Source organism: Bos indicus x Bos taurus, chromosome 20 (genome assembly GCF_003369695.1).
Source record: "Bos indicus x Bos taurus breed Angus x Brahman F1 hybrid chromosome 20, Bos_hybrid_MaternalHap_v2.0, whole genome shotgun sequence".
NCBI lineage: Eukaryota > Metazoa > Chordata > Mammalia > Artiodactyla > Bovidae > Bos > Bos indicus x Bos taurus.
The window spans coordinates 56,704,285-56,722,106 of record NC_040095.1 but is presented as its reverse complement, the minus strand read 5'-3'; the positions used below and the strand labels follow the sequence as shown (position 1 = coordinate 56,722,106).

The window sequence follows — 17,822 nt, the reverse complement described above, 5'->3', positions numbered from 1 at the left end:
CATAGTAACTAATATAAGATGTTAATCATGAGGAAGACTGGATGTGGGTATACCAGTATGCTCTCTACTAGGTGATAGAGCTGGAGATGGTCAAGTAAGCAGATGCTGAGCTCACCTCCCACCATGAACATGTCAAAAATACAACCACATGAGGAGCACCTCTTACTGAAGATGACCAGGAGGCTGGCGAAAGGACTTTTCTACAAGCAAAGCAATAAAAAAAGATCCACAAAGAGTCTGGTATGAAAGGAGGAGACACAATCCTGTAAGTACCTGTACTCCTAGCAGGGGACAGAGAAGAGGAGGTATCATACCCACACAAGACCAGTTCAGTTCAGTTGCTCAGTCATGTCCAACTCCTTGTGACCCCATGGACTGCAGCACGCCAGGCCTCCCTGTCCATCACCAACTCCCAGAATTTACTCAAACTCATGTCCATTGAGTCGGCGATGCCATCCAACCATCTCATACTCTGTTGTCCGCTTCTCTTCCTACCTTCAATTTTTCCAGCCTTGGGATCTTTTCAAATGAGTCAGTTCTTCCCATCAGGTAGCCAAAGGATTGGAGTTTCAGCTTCAGCATCAGTCCTTCCAATGAATATTCAGGACTAATTTCCTTTAGGATGGACTTGTTGGATCTCCTTGCAGTCCAAGGGACTCTCAAGAGTCTTCTCCAACACCATAGTTCAAAATCATCAATTCTTAGGTGCTCAGCTTTCTTTATAGCCCAACTCTCACATCCATACGTGACTACTGGAAAAACCATAGCTTTGACTAGATGAACTTTTGTTGGCAAAGTAATGTCTCTGCTTTTTTTTTTTTTTTTTTTTAATTTTATTTTATTTTTAAACTTTACATAATTGTATTAGTTTTGCCAAATATCAAAATGAATCCACCACAGGTATACATGTGTTCCCCATCCTGAACCCTCCTCCCTCCTCCCTCCCCATACCATCCCTCTGGGTCGTCCCAGTGCACTAGCCCCAAGCATCCAGTATCGTGCATCAAACCTGGACTGGCAACTCATTTCTTACATGATATTTTACATGTTACAATGTCATTCTCCCAAATCTTCCCACCCTCTCCCTCTCCCACAGAGTCCATAAGACTGTTCTATACATCAGTGTCTCTTTTGCTGTCTCGTACACAGGGTTATTGTTACCATCTTTCTAAATTCCATATATATGCATTAGAATACTGTATTTATGTTTTTCCTTCTGGCTTACTTCACTCTGTATAATAGGCTCCAGTTTCATCCACCTCATTAGAACTGATTCAAATGTATTCTTTTTAATGGCTGAGTAATACTCCATTGTGTATATGTACCACTGCTTTCTTATCCATTCATCTGCTGATGGACATCTAGGTTGCTTCCATGTCTTGGCTATTATAAACAGTGCTGCGATGAACATTGGGGTACACGTGTCTCTTTCCCTTCTGGTTTCCTCAGTGTGTATGCCCAGCAGTGGGATTGCTGGGTCATAAGGCAGTTCTCTTTCCAGTTTTTTAAGGAATCTCCACACTGTTCTCCATAGTGGCTGTACTAGTTTGCATTCCCACCAACAGTGTAAGAGGGTTCCCTTTTCTCCACACCCTCTCCAGCATTTATTATTTGTAGACTTTTGGATCGCAGCCATTCTGACTGGTGTGAAATGGTACCTCATAGTGGTCTTGATTTGCATTTCTCTGATAATGAGTGATGTTGAGCATCTTTTCATGTGTCTCTGCTTTTTAATATGCTGTCTAGGTTGGTCATAACTTTTCTTCCAAGGAGCAAGTGTCTTTGAATTTCATGGCTGCAGTCACCATCTGCAGTGATTTTGGAGCCCCCCAAAATAAAGTCTGTCACTGATTCCATTGTTTCCCCATCTATTTGCCATGAAGTGATGGGACCAGATGCCATGATCTTAGTTTTCTGAATGTTGAGTTTTTAAGCCAACTTTTTCTCTCTCCTCTTTCATTTTCATCAATGTATTCATTTCCTGTTGGTAGGTTGGAGGCAGCCTCTTCTATACATGTAACCATCAAAACTGAGGTAAACACTCACATTTATTTCTAGCATTATTCACTCCCCACATAGCTAACTCACCCTCTGAGTTTCCGCTCACACTCGCCACTCCTGGAAACTTCCCCCATGGAGCCCCTCCCCGTCCCCCCTCCCCCTCATTCACCACCCTCTAGACTTAGGTAAGTACCCATCTTCAGTATTCTCACAGTGCCCTGGGCACAGTTTTATAGATGCATGTTCCACACTGGATTGTAACTTAGGTGCTTTTATTCTCCACTAGACTATAAGCTCCTTCAGTCTGCAGGCCATAACTTATACGTGATTCTTGGTGTGTGACCTCACTGCTTCATATCAATGAGGCAGATGAATGCTTTACTCCCACCTAAGATGCTGTTCCCACCTCTTTACCCACTCAAACCCTACCTTGGGTAAATGAATCAATCCAAGTGCTTCCTACTATGTGAGCCCCTCTGACCTTTCTTGCTACACAAAGCTTCCCCTTCTCTGAAACCCTGAGACCTTAAGAATTCACTGTATCTCTCATTGCTCCCCATAAGCTTTGAATTTGCATGTATCTGCCCAGTTGAACGGAGAAGGCAATGGCAACCCACTCCAGTACTCTTGCCTGGAAAATCCCATGGATGGAGGAGCCTGGTAGGCTGCAGTCCATGGGGTCACAAAAAGTTGGACACTTACTGAGCGACTTCACTTCCACTTTTCACTTTCATGCATTGGAGAAGGAAATGGCAACCCACTCCAGTGTTCTTGCCTGGAGAATCCCAGGGATGGCGGAGCCTGGTGGGCTGAGTCGGACACGACTGAAGCAACTTAGCAGCAGCAGCAGCCCAATTGAAAGTGAAAGTTGCTCAGTTGTTTCTGTTTGCAACCCCATGGATTATATACAGTCCAAGGCATTCTCCAGGCCAGTAAACTGGAGATGGTAGCCATTCCCTTCTCCAGGGGATCTTCCCAACCCAGGGATTGAATCCAGGTCTCCTGCACTGCAGGTGGAATCTTTACCAGCTCATCTTCCCAGTTAGATTTTTAATTATCAATGTCAATATTTTAGCAAATGTTTTTTCTAACTATCTCTTTACATTCATAGATATGTTTAGATATATAGATATGAATCTACCTATCTATTCAACCACAAAGTAGAATTAGAACATACATGTGCTCTGGAACCTTCATTTTGTTTTCAAAGTAACAATGCAGAAATTCTCCCAAGTCCATACATTTCATTGGTTTCATACTACTATATGGTGTACAATACCCTGATGGATGAGCATTTAAATCTTTTCCAATATTTTTCTATCACAAACAAGACAGAAGTCAATATCGTAGTATATACACCATTTCAGACTTGTATAATTATATCCTTAGAGTAAATCTCAAGGTGTGATTGCCAAGTCAAAGAGTTGAAGATTTTATATTTGTATAAACATTCCTAGATTACTTTCCTAAAACAGAGTATCAGTTTATAGGACCCAAATCTGTTTCCCAGAACCACTCCCCCACACATCTCACTCTTGGAGATTGATTAATTACTTTGTCTGCTGCTGCTGCTAAGTCGCTTCAGTCGTGTCCGACTCTGTGCAACCCCATAGATGGCAGCCCACCAGGCTCCCCCATCCCTGGGATCCTCCAGGCAAGAACACTGGAGTGGGTTGCCATTTCCTTCTCCAATGCATGAAAGTGAAAAGTGAAAGTGAAGTCGCTCAGTTGTGTCTGACTTTTATCGACCCCATGGACTACAGCCCACCAGGCCTTCCGTCCATGGGATTTTCCAGGCAAGAAAACTGGAGTGGGGTGCCATTTCCTTCTCCTAGCAAGACAAACCTGGCAGCTTAGTTATTTACTTCGCCTTATGAGCACACGTGCTTGTGTGTGTGTGTGTGCGTGTGTGTGTGTGTGTGTGAGAGAGAGAGAGAGAGATGGGAGCTATCGAAAAGTGATGTCAATCAGAATTCTCCCTTCCATGTCTCTAGTTATTGCCATAAGTAAACATTTCAACACTCACTCTTAACTTCGCCAATAAACATATGAAAAGATATCCAAACTCCCACTAACCAAAAGAATGCAAATAAAATAATAATGACTATTTGGGTTTTGTTTTTTTGTTGCTATCATTTGGAGGCGAAGGCAAACAGTAATATTCTCTCTTGAGGCAAGTGTCAGGGAAAGAAACATATGTCCATTTTTTTGGATCTCTTTCCGAATTGCGTTAACTTGCACTTTCAGAAATTTTTCAAACAGCTGTGATGACAGCGATACTTGTGTTCTGACCTGACATTAGTAGTTATATTTCCAGCATCTCAGTTATCAAGCACAAGACACTTTTTAGTTGAGTTTTATATTTTTATTTCTCTCACAGTTCCATTATGATTAAATGACTTTTTCCAAATGAAGCTTTTGTGTATCTATCAAGATGAATACACACTGATTGAGATACTCATGGTGAGTGTGATATGAACCAGACAGTTTCTACCTGCCTACCCATCTGTCTAACAAAGACCTTTTTCAGTTTCTGTCCAAACATGAGATTTGTCCCAAGTTTCTGCACCAACTTGCAAAAATAGAGTTAAAGCACATGTTCTGAGTATATGTACAATGTAAGAGTAATAACAGTATGATCAAGATCCGTGTCACAAAGCATAGCAAGCCTTTTTTATTCATTCATCTTAGAGACACTAAACCAAATTTTGGCAAGATCCAGTCTGATGTAAAGAAATCCTGTTTGAGACAAGATAGATATAAAACCATAGGATAAGATTACCTACAAACAGCTTTCACAGCAAAACCAGACATCCATTTCTTACTCTCCATCAGAGACACAAATGGAACCCGAGATGTTTCATCACTCTTTCCCAAAGTTTGTGAAATAATGTGCCCCCTGATGAATCCAATTTCAGGAACTGGCATTGTTTCTAAATTCTGCTTCCTCTGTTTGGCTAAGAATAAAACTGTTAAAATATTAAGATATGCCAGTAAGTAGGATCATGTTTCTCTCACCACCTGCAGCTGGTCATGTTATCTTTGAACTGAAAGCATCTCTGCTTATTACTGTGATCAAGAACCAACCATATCATTTGGACCACACAGAAAAAGAATTACATGAATGTAATTTAATACTATAGATTTGTATAAAATAAATATTATGGCACTAAATACACACATTTTATAAGCAATCAATCATTCACTTTATTTACCCCTTTATTGATATATTATTGCCCAATATTATACACATGACTGAAGCGACTTAGCAGCAGCAGCAGGCAGAGAGGATGGAAAGTAACTCAGGCACTAGATCTGCCCTCACAAGTCTCCCGGTGTAGCAGAGAGACAAAATGTGTACACAATTACAGAAAAGATAAAGTGTCAATGTGGTTCCAATGGGAAGATAATGCACATTCTGGAGTGATCAGAGACAGCTCAATGGACAAGTGGCTTTCGAATTAGACTTGGAAAGCAAGAGATTTCTCCATGTAGAAAATAGAGAAAGCACACTTCCTAGATGATAAAGGAGCATCACCGGCATAGGAACTACGGCAGGGTTCATGTTGGGAAAATAAGAATAACTCTTTACCAGGATTGCAAGAAGAAGCCCAGGAAGCAGGCATACCTTGGTAACTTAAGCTATGACAAGGTTAATTAAGACCTTGACCACTGTGCTAGAAAGCAAGAATATGACTCAGTAGGCAACCTGTAGTTGCTGAAAAAGCTCTTAAGAAGGGATACAGATGCTCAGAGTTATGTTTAGGATGTAGAAAAGGTGGAGTTCTAAGTATTTTAACAAAGATGGCACACAAAATTAAAGCGGTATTCTTTACATTTCAAGATATTTGCATTCAATACAGTATCAATTGATATATGTACATATTGATGGAAACTGGTTATGGCAGAGACAGTTAATTGCTACTCAATACCTATTCATCCCTTTTGTTAAAGAACTCCCCAGATTAGTCAGGTCACAGAATAAAGACTTTACTTAACTTGCCCTTTAGCTGGATAAAGTCATAAGACTAAATTACGGACCATGGGACATAGTCTGAAGCACTGTGCACCACTTCTGGGAAGCAGCCTCAAGACATTTCCACACATCTCTTGAGAAAGATTCTTTCCCTTCTTTTTCCCTTCATCATGGAAAGTAGGTGTAATGTCTGGAGCTGAAGCAGCCAACATTGGCAAGGAGACCATGAGATGAGGGTCTCATATATCAGGACAATACGAGGAAGAACTTGGGCTCTGACACATGGAGTACTTGCACAGGACCAGAGCACCTTACCTGACATTTTTATGAAAGAGAGAAAGAAATTCTTATCTTTTCTGAGCTCTGGGTATTTTGGATATTCACCACTGGCATCTAAACCAAATCCTATCTGACACGGTTGAGAAAGTGATGCAAGAGGCTTTTTGTAGTCACACATCCAGCAAATCTGTTAACTTCACCTTAGGAACTCAAGAATTCTAAAAGCGGTGAGGCAAGCCATACTGGACAATCCAATCAGACCTGAGAAACTGCATCCAATAACTGAAGAAAACACATTCTTTTCAAGCACACATTACGTAGCTGCAGAAATTACCCATACCGTTGGCCAAAATTGAAGTCTCAGCAAATGTTGAAACACTGAATTCTTATCAAGTATGTTTTCTAATCACAAGGCTATTCAATTAAAAATCAGTAACACAAAGATAATCCTTATACATTTAAAAACTAACTGCATGATGACTTGTTAATGTCTATAACCCAATAGATTCTAAGTTATAGAAGAGAAACTGACGGACCAAGCTGGTCAAGAAAAGGGCAAAATCTGTAAAGACATGAACATAAATTTTTAAAATAAACTTGGTCTCAATCAAAAACAAACCAAGGGTATGAGCATGTAATCTGCACACACAGAGAAATGCCAATGGTCAGTAAACACAAAAAGCAGTGCTCCAGCTCACTGATTATTAAGGAAATGCAATTTCAAATAACAAAGTATCGTTTTTATAAAACATTAATAATTTAGTTTACTATCAATAATTGATGATTGCCAGTGTTGGTGAAGATACGGAAAATGCTCACCTACACTGCTGATGGAGCGTCATATTAAGACAGTGGAGATGGTGGTCAACTGGGAAGTGACTTTGTCTTTCCAAAGTGTACGGTACATACCCTAAACCCCAACATTTCCATGTCTGCCTCCACCCTACTGTTATGTTCCCAACATGTATGTAGAGTTATCTGCAGCACTTTTATAACAGTGAAAAATTATAACCTAAGTGTCTTTTAACAGAAAAACTGTTAATTAACTGTTAGATTCAGTCTGAAGAATATAATTAATGTATTAATTAAAAAAATAATAGTCATGTGTAATACATACTATCAAGTAAAAGAAACTAAAGAATCAAGCATGAAGTGAGGAAAAAATACTATAATTGCACAAACATATATGTATATACATGTAAATGCATTCTTCAAAAAGGACTTGAAGTATACAGACCAATGTTTTAATTTTAACAGTGATTACTTGGATTAGGGTGGGGCCTTGAGGGTCAATAAAGAGAGATTATTCATTTTTTACTGGTCTCTATATTACCTCAATTATTACAATTATAACATGCTTTTTGACAATATTATGTTTTCCTGAGTTATCTGTGTAAAAACAGTTCAGTAAATTATTAAATTTATCCCAAATCTCAGAGTGACATGTTGTTGCTGTAGTTGTTCAGTCACTAAATTGTGTCTGAAACTCTGTGACCCCGTGCACTGTAGCCCGCCAGGCTCCTCTGTCCATGGGGTTCTCCAGGCAAGAATACCGGAGTGGGTTGCCATTTCCTTCTCCAGGGGGTCTTCTTGGACCAGGGACCAACCCTGTGTCTCCCACACTACCGGCAGATTCTTCACCATTGAGCCACTATATGCGGTGACTCATAAACTAGCATTCAGTCTCCTTAACTGATTGGAAAGGGTTTTCCCATTTTCCCCAACTGATTTAAATTCACTGAACTCCAGAGAGTTTGGCTGATCCTGTGAATGTGGACACACTTAAACTGAAGCACCTCCACGTAAGATACAGTTTTCCAGATGTTCATTCTTACAGTATTTTTGAGAATTAAATGAGGCAATGCCTCTTAAGCACCTAAGATCTCAATAAACAACAGCTATTATTATTATCAGTAAGAATCTCCATAGGTGTCTTGTAGTACGACACAAACTTTACAATAAACACGCTTATTTTCCGAGCTCTTCAAAGGCTCTGCCGCAGAGAAAGCGTGTCCAAGGGGAGATGCTCAAACGTACTCTAATCCTCCTATAGCAGATAGCTCTCAACCATACTTCAGAAATATTTTCAGTCCTGGAAATGACATATTGGGATTTGCTTAAAGTAAACGCTTGTCTAATCTACGTCACTTTGCACTGCTGCTCACTGTGCAATCAAGTTCATTTTAATCCATAAATATCTCTAAGTAGATAAAGCAATATAATTTTGTACTGAGTTCTGAGTGGATTTATTAGATACTTAAAAGATAGTAATTGTATAATTTAATCATTGTAAGGTCACTTTGCTGGCACTGTCTAGTTTTGACCAGATATCTAAAAGAAATTCCATCACTGGATTCTGATACCATATGAGAAATGAGCTTCTCTTTACTTCTAATGTGCTGGCCAAATTCTGACTCACAGTTGATAAGGAGTTCTGTGTTTTCTTTACATATCGCAGAACTGTCATCTATATATAATTAGCACCTTATTTGAAGTTAGGGCCTTGTCTTCAAACTATAAACTAAAACTGCCTTCAACCATGGCCATTATTCTCGTAGTTCTTTATGGAAATACTAGTCTTATATCTATGTGAAGCTGCTGGGAAATGGTTAAACGAATATGTTTTCACACAGAACGAGTAATGCATATACACGATTAATATAAGAATTCCTCTCCTTACTCTTAATGAAACGTTATGCTTTTCATTGAAAATTGTCGCAATTTGCTATTAACTCTCCATTGCAATAACACCTTAAAAATGAATATGCTTTCATTTTGCTATAAGATTTAACCACTGAAAGCATGTTATCACCCTTGCAAAATAATTTTAATTTATTCTGTGTTTATTTCATTTAGCACCTATGGTTTGCTACTCAGAGAGAAAAGGGCATTTACCAAGCAATGTAAGCCATTTTTCTCACCGTATGAAAATCTGATGAGGAACATTTTTCCAGCTGTCGAAACTAAAACTTATACACGACCAAGATACTCAACTGTAAATTTATCATGCTAATTTATGCAATTATTATCATGTTCAGCTTTTTAAAATCTTGTCTGGTCTCAAAATACTTTTCAATTTTTGATAAGGCAAAAGAACTAAATGTGCATCTTTATGGAAGAGACAGTGTATTTCTTTTAAATGTTTATCTGTTCACTTAAAATCCCCCTCACATTATCCCTATTTAAAATATATTTAATGACCCAGAGGGATGGTATGGGGAGGGAGGAGGGAGGAGGGTTCAGGATGGGTTCTTAAAAATTTAAGATAATAAAAATAATAAAAAAAAATAATAAAAATAAAAATTTCTTCCCCCCCCCAAAAAAATATATATATATTTAATGAATGTTATGCCTACATAATTGTCTCTCAGAAGCTTTCTACAAGCCCCCTGCCCCAGCTATGAGGCTGGACACCACAGTGCTGAAATCATTTTCCCCAACAGAGCGTAACATTCCTTCCACCTTTACCATGCTTTCTGGTACTTCTTGATAATTGAGTTACTCAGCCAAGAAGGCAGGGACAGTATCACAAACTGAGCTCTTTGACCTATTGATAGTTACGTATTATTCATTTTCAATAACTAACAGGTCCTACTATACAGCACAGGGAACTCTGCTCAATGCTAATGTGGCAGCCTGGTTGGGAGGGGAGTATGGGATAGAATGAATATTTGTGTATGTGTGGCTATAGAGTCACTCTACCGAAAACCTGAAACTATCACAACATTGTTAACGGCTATACTCCAATGTAAAATATAAAGTTTAAAAACATCTGAGTTTTCTAACCACAGGCAATTTTGTATAATCACATTACCAAGACTACTTAGAAAATAAACCACAAGTTTAACACACACGCACACACACAAAATAACTAATAGGTCTTAGTTTCTGAGCATGGAACCAAGACTACCTATGGCCTCATTGACTTGGAAAGGATATTAACACCCTTCAAGACAAGTAAGTTTGTCTAATACCCCTATTAATATTCTTGGAAACCTTTCTATCTCTAAAATAAAATTATGTTCCCCACTTGTAAAAAGAAAACTCTACTTATCATTCCTTTTACTTCTGCTATTTCTTTTTATTTACTCTAGTTATTTTGAGGGTACTCAAACCAGACAGAAACACTGTCTCTCCACCATCCCTCCCCACAGTGATAAACCTCAGGAGGTGGCTGGGGCCTCAATAGTAACTGCTTAATTAAGGTTCCTCTGGTTATTAACTAAGAACTTAAGCCTCCTGGAAAAATTTTCTCCCTCAAGCAAGATGGCTCACCATTAGTAAAACAATCATCAGTAGTTAAAAACCTCATTTTCACATATAGTTCATAAGTTTTACATCATGAAAATTGCTTCTCATCTAATTCTCTGTTTAAAAATGTTGCCTGCAGCAAAATAAAAGGGCCTCTTTGAAAAATCTGAAGCTGAACAAAAGAAGCTGAAATGTGATCAGTTTCTCTTTCAAGTAATAAAACCGCCCCAATATTTGATCAATAGTTTCTCTTAAGAATTGATGCTTTAGAATTGTGGTGCTGGAAAAGACTCTTGAGAGTCCCTTGGACAGCAAGGAAATCAAACCAGTCAATCCTAAAGGAAATCAACCCTGAATATTCATTGGAAGGACTGATGCTGAAGCTGAAGCTCCAGTTGTTTGGCCACCTGATGCAAAGAACTGACTTATGGAAAAGACCCTGATGCTGGGGAAAATTGAGGACAAGAGGAGAAGCGTGAGGCAGAGGATGAGATGAGGCAGCATCACTGACTCAATGGACATGAGTTTGAATAAACTCTGGGAGATGGTCAAGGACAAGGAAAATTGACTTGCTGCAGTTCACGAGGTTGCGAAGAGTTGGACACGACTTAGTGACTGAATAACAACAGGGGCAGTTTCTCTTAAATACATTAATCCAAATACTAAGGATATTTTTATCTTTTTTCCAAAATATATAAAATACTTGATCATCAATATATTGCAAATATTTTGACAAAGATTCTCATTTCAGTTCAATTGCTCAGTCATGCTTAACCCATGGACTGCAGCACACCAGGCTTCCCTGTCCATCACCAACTCCCAGAGCTTGCTCAAACTCATGTCCATCAAGTCGGTGATGCCATCCAACCATCTCATTCTCTGCCATCCCCTTCTCCTGCCTTCAATCTTTCCCAGCATCAGGGTCTTTTCCAATGAGTCAGTTCTTCATATCAGGTGGCCAAAATATTGGAGCTTCAGCTTCAGCATCAGCCCTTACAATGAATATTCAGGATTGATTACCTTTAGGAGAGACTGGTTTGACCTCCTTGCTGTCCAAGGGACTCAAGAGTCTTCTCCAACACCACAGTTCAAAAGCATCAATTCTTCAGCACTTAGCTTTCTTTATGGTCCAGCTCTCACATCCATACATGACTACAAGGAAAACCACAGCTTTGACAGGGATGCAAGATGTCATAATCGTCTTCTATGTAAACTTGTTGCACCTAGATATTCAGTGCGGAATCACATGTGAATGTGCTTCCTAAAATAACTTTAAATGGATTTAATATTCTTCTTGAGCTCACATGATTTATATTCTTAAACTATTTAAGACATAGTTATTCCAAAGTCTCTCAATGGACTAAAATTTAATCCTCCATATTTGCAAAGTGGAATAAAGAAAACAAGTTTGATTTAATCAAAATCTAATCAAATGGGGGTAGCACCTTTTCTGAAACAAATTAGGTAAACAAAAACAGATGTCAAAGCCTTTTATACAAATGGAACCTGGGCCAAATTTATTTTCAAACAAGATGTGAAATATAGTGCACTGGGACGACCCAGAGGGATGGCATGGGGAGGGAGGAGGGAGGAGGGTTCAGGATGGGGAACACATGTATACCTGTGGTGGATTCATTTTGATATTTGGCAAAACTAATACAATTATGTAAAGTTTAAAAATAAAATAAAATTTAAAAAAAGATAGTAAAAAATTTTAAAAAATGAAAAAAAAAAAAAAAGAAATATCTCTAACCTAGTGAAATTCTGGGTACCATGGGTCAAATTTTGAGACCATGACTGTAGTTATCAGGAAACACTAGAGGGCGGAGTTGCATGGTGAAGTTTTTCTGACATCTCACTGATGAAGGGGATACCAGTCATCAGATGCTTGCCCTTTATACAAACTCTCAGGATACTGAGTTATCTTGAAAGGCTTTAGATTTTTAACAGAAGATCTAAACTAGTTCACTACAAACACAGGACACCCAGACTGGAGTTCCATGGAGAGTATTTGCTGTAAGGACATCTATCTTCCTTCCTGCACATGTTTATAACATGTCACTCCCTGTGAAGTAACCATCACTTTTCTCCTGAATAAAAGATTGTCAATAACCCACTTATGCTCCTGCCTTCGAAACCCAGGGATTTTAAGTTACAGATGACATTTCCCGTCAAATCTGAGGAACTGATTATCCCATTTTGGTGAGCTAAGTACCATAAGCTGAGATAAAATGTCTCCATATGATTAAAAGTTTTCTGAGGAGGAAGAAGAAGTGTTCAACCTTCAGAGCTCCTTTGTGCTCATTCTCTGTCAATGGCTGAGATTCAAAAAAGATGGGTACCCTGCATTCCACTGCACTGACAAATGGAAGCCGTTTATGTCAAGTGGATTTTGGAAACCCAAATATCAATTTCTGCAGTTCCAGGAGCAACATAAAAAGCCACTTCTCCACTTTCAGCCCCTGCAAGACTTTCAGAGTGGCCATGTACATGTACATTACAAGTCATGTACATGCCATGTCAAAAGCTCCTAATTACAGTACATTGAAAATTACAGCCTCACACATTCATTCTCCAGTTAATCAAGTTTCTTGGATGGCATTCCATGAGATGATGGAGCTTCCCTTCAAAATAATCCATCTCAGAAAATGTGTGTTTCTCAACAGAAAAAAAAAAATGTGTTTCTCCTAGAAGAGTGTTTTATTATCACTATATTTATAAAATACATTGTATTTATAAAAATCAGTGTTAAAAAGAATTATAATCCAAACAGGCTGAATTTCTCATGTTTCTCATATATGATAGTTTGTATTTAAGATCCTAATCACTTGATAATTCTATAGATTGAACAGTGAATGTGGCAACATAAATGATTTAAATAATTCAAGAAGTACAAATTGAGCATCTGTGATTCTTAAAATCCAAAATACACTTTTCACTATTCTTTTTCTCTTAATATATATATGACTGTGTAGCCTTTTTCCTTGCTTTTAAAACCAATGTCTGAACATTCACCATAATATCCAAGATATACAACAGGTCAAGGAAATAGGGCCACTACCAAGTATTTCCCTGGTGGCTCAGATGGTAAAGCCTCTGCCTACAATGCGGGAGACCCGGGTTCGATCCCCGGGTAGGGAACATCTCCTGGAGAGGGAAATGGCAACCCACTCCAGTACTCTTGCCTGGAGAATCCCATGGATGGAGGAGCCTGGCGGGCTACAGGCCATGGGGTCGCAAAGAGTCGGACACGACTGAGTGACTTAACTTTCACTTTCAACTTTCACCAAGGTTTTTAATATATGTATGTAAACTTGAAAACTATAGGCTGTAAAATATTGACCTCGTCGGTCTACTCATGGAAAACTAAAGCCCAGAATGGAATGTACTTTACTAGGAAAACTAACCATGGTAAACATCACTGCCATGCTTTCATGTCTGACTCTTTGCAACCCTTTGGACTGTAGCCTGCCAGGTTCCTCTGTCCCTGGGATTCTCCTGGCAAGAATACCAGAGTGGATTGCCACTTCCTACTCCAGGGGATCTTCTCAAACCAGGGATCTTCCTAGCCCAGGGATTGAACCCATGGCTCCTGTGTCTCCTTCATTGCACGTGGATTTTTTACCCACTGAGCTATTGGGGAAGCCCCTAAACATTCATGAATATATCCTACTTCGTATCTCTAGAAAGCCACATATGGAAAATTTCTGTCAATCAGTGTCAAATCTCATGCATGGGTAGACTTTTCTAACCATTTCATCTAAAATTTTAACCACCTCTCTCAGCTTTTCATACCCCTCTTTTTGGCCAAAGTTTTTCCCTTAGCACTTACAATGAATTAATTTACTAATTTTTTTTACTTGGAATTTTTATTTGTTTACTATCCGTCTCCCTCTCTGGAGTATATGCCCTCTGAGGGCAGGAATTTTATTTCTTTTGCTTACTCTTCTGTTTATCTCCAACCCTTAGAACAGTGCCTGGCCTAGTAAGTAATTAATAAATATTTGCTGGATTAAATGGATGAATGTAAATGAATAAACAACAAATCCAAAACCTAGCAGAATTTTATGTGTTCAAACTCTTGTTCTAACAGAACTATTAAAACAGTTACACCCCAAGAACTTTGAAAATGTTACCTGATTTAACTTTGAATGAATACATACGGTATCACTGTGGGTCACACAACTTAGTGTGTAGCTGAGCTAAAATTTAGACCCTGGTCTGCATGTTGCTAAAGTCTATGTTTTGTCCATTATATCACACTGACCTACATATAATCTCAGCTCCTCTAGAAGATGTATAACAAGTGTATAAAAAGATCTAAAATTACAAAGGTTAATTGTGTCAAAATGCTCATACTCAGGGGGCTTTGGAGACTTAGAAGAAATAGTTAAGTATTTATGAATGGCTAGAAGAATATCCTATTTATTAGAAAAGCCTAGGGTTCCACAAATTCTCAATTACTCACATCAAGCCTCAGGTGATATAGTTCCTTTCAAGCAATGCTAACAACACACAATGGAGTATTACTCAGCCATTAAAAAGAATATATTTGAATCAGTTCTAATGAGATGGATGAAACTGGAACCTATTATACAGAGTGAAGTAAGCCAGAAAAAAAAAAACCACCAATACAGTATACTAATGCATATATATGGAATTTAGAAAGATGGTAACAATAACCCTGTGTACGAGACAGCAAAAGAGACACTGATGTATCGATCAGTCTTATGGACTCTGTGGGAGAGGGAGAGGGTGGGGAGATTTGGGAGAATGGCATTGAAACATGTATAATATCATGTATGAAACAAGTCGCCAGTCCAGGTTCGATGCACGATACTGGATGCTTGGGGCTGGTGCACTGGGACGACCCAGAGGGAGGGAATGGGGAGGGAGGAGGGAGGAGGGTTCAGGATGGGGAACACAGGTATACCTGTGGCGGATTCATTTCGATATTTGGCAAAACTAATACAATATTGTAAAGTTTAAAAATAAAATAAAATTAAAAAAAAAAAAAAACATTTGTTGATTTTCGTTAGACACTATTACAGGAATAACTACATACAGGTCCAAACGCTTTTACCCAATAATCCAATGATGTGTTGTCTGCAAGAGACACGATTTAGATTCAAGAAACAAATAGGTTGAAAATAAAAAGAATGAAGATAAATCATACAGACATATCCAAAAGACAGCTGGGATAACTATACTAGTATCTTACAGATAAAATTGTTACTAGGGACCAAGAACATTTTGTCATTAAAAAAAAAAAAAGTCAGTCCATCAAGACGTAACACTTATGAATGTATCTGCACTTAATAACAGAGCCCCAAAATACATAAAGAAAAAACTGGGAGAATTGAAGAGAGAAATAGACAATTTAACAATAACATTTGGAGACTTCAATACCTCACTTTTAACTAGACAGAAGGCCAACAAGGAAATAAACTAACGACACCAAACAGACCTTTATAGAATACATCACTCAACAAGAGCAGAATATATACTCTTCTTAAGAGCACAGGGAATACTCTCCAGAATAGACCATATGTTAGAGCAAAATCCCTTACCCAAAACACTTCAGACCATATGTGTTTCAGAATTTCAAATTGTCCATATTTTTAAAGTATGTTGCATTTTTATTGTATTATATAAGATCCTTCATGCTCAGCAGGGTCTAGGTCAATATCCTGTAATCGATCACAATATTTCTACAGCAAAATATATGAAAACTGACACTGCCTTAGAAAAAGACTATAAACAGCTTCAACTCAGTTCAGGTGTTTTGTCATGAAATAAATTACAAAAAAAAATTGTTAACTCTTGCTTCTACTTTCAAAGCATTTTGGATACACTTCTCTTCATCTCTGCTGCCATCATCTGAATAGGAACCCCTGTTACCTCCTTCCTATCCATCAGGGAGCATTCTAGCAGCATCCCTCCTCTCAGCCCAGGTTCCTTCCAATCCAGGCGTTACAAAGCAACCGAAGGTATTTGTTACTTTTATTATTTTACTCCTCTGCCTGAAACTCTACAATGATGTCCCATGGCTCTTAGAATGAAACACAAATCTATCACAGTGTGCTGCGCGGTAAGGTGCATCCCTACCTCCCCAACATCTCCTACTCTTCCTCACTCATGGATCTCCTTTTATTCCATCCAATACAACAAGCTCTTCATTATTTCGAGTCTTTAAGCTAGCTGCTCCTCCTTTCAGGGTGATTAGCATCAATCTTTAGGTCTAAGCTCGACTATCATCACCTCAGAAAGACTTTCCTTACTTACCCCTTCTATCTGGATACACTTAGTGTTTCCCATACCTTTAAAAAAAAATGACTTTTAGAGTGGCTTTAGATGTACATAAAAGTTGCAAAGATAGCACAAAGAGTTCCCATATACGCCACACACAGTTTCTCCTACGGTCAGCACCTAACATCACTAAGGTACGTTTGTCACAATTTAGTAGATCAACCCTGGTACATTACTATTGACTAAGCTCCACATTTTACTAAGCTTTACTAAGCTTCTCTGGTAGCTTAGTTGGTAAAGAATCTGCCTGCAGTGCAGGAGACCTGGGTTTGATCCCTGGGTTGGGAAGATCCCTGAAAAAGGAAATGGCAACCCACTCCAGTATTTTTGCCTGGAGAATTCCATGGAAAGAGGAGCCTGGCAGGCTATAGTCCATGGGTTGCAAGAGTCAGACACGACTTAGAAACTACACCACCAGCACACTTCACTAGGATTTCACTAGTTCTTCTCTAATGTCCTTTTTCTATTTCCAGAATTCCATCCTGGACACATTACATTTTGTTACTGCATCTCCTGGCGGCTTCCCTGGTAGCTCAGATGGTAAAGAATCCGCCTGCAATACGAGAGACCTGGGTTTGATTCCTGGGTTGGGAAGGTCCCCTAGAGGAGGGCATGGCAATCCACTCCAGTATTCTTGCCTGGAGAACCCCATGGACAGAGGGGCATGCACGCCACATAGCCTTAGCTTTCTCGGCTTGTGACAGCTTCTTGGACTTTTCTTGTTTTTTCTTCACAGTGTTGAAGAGCACTGGCCAGGTATTTTGTAGGCTGTGCCCCAGTTTGGTTTGGTCTGCTGTTTTTCTCATGGTTCAATGAGGGTTATGGATTTTAGAAGGAAGACTACAAAGGTAAGGAAGGTAGTCTCATCACATCATATCAAGGGCACATATTAGCAACATGGCTTATCACTGATAATGTTAAACTTGGCCACAAGGCTTAGGCAGCATTTGCCAGACTTCTCTACTGTTAAGTTAATTCCTCTCCCCTCATTCTGTCCTGGAACCAG

General features: G+C 38.9%; 1 protein-coding gene and 1 non-coding gene across 2 annotated transcripts in view; one reads left to right on the top strand and one right to left on the bottom strand.

Moving 5' to 3' along the window:
- The window catches only part of MARCH11 (membrane associated ring-CH-type finger 11), a 118,188-nt gene that overhangs the window by 86,862 nt on the left and 13,504 nt on the right, over positions 1–17,822 (bottom strand). The gene's annotated exons all lie outside the window — the stretch shown is intronic.
- TRNAC-ACA lies at positions 13,577–13,648 on the top strand. Its single transcript has one exon. It is a non-coding gene; the product is annotated as a tRNA-Cys (tRNA).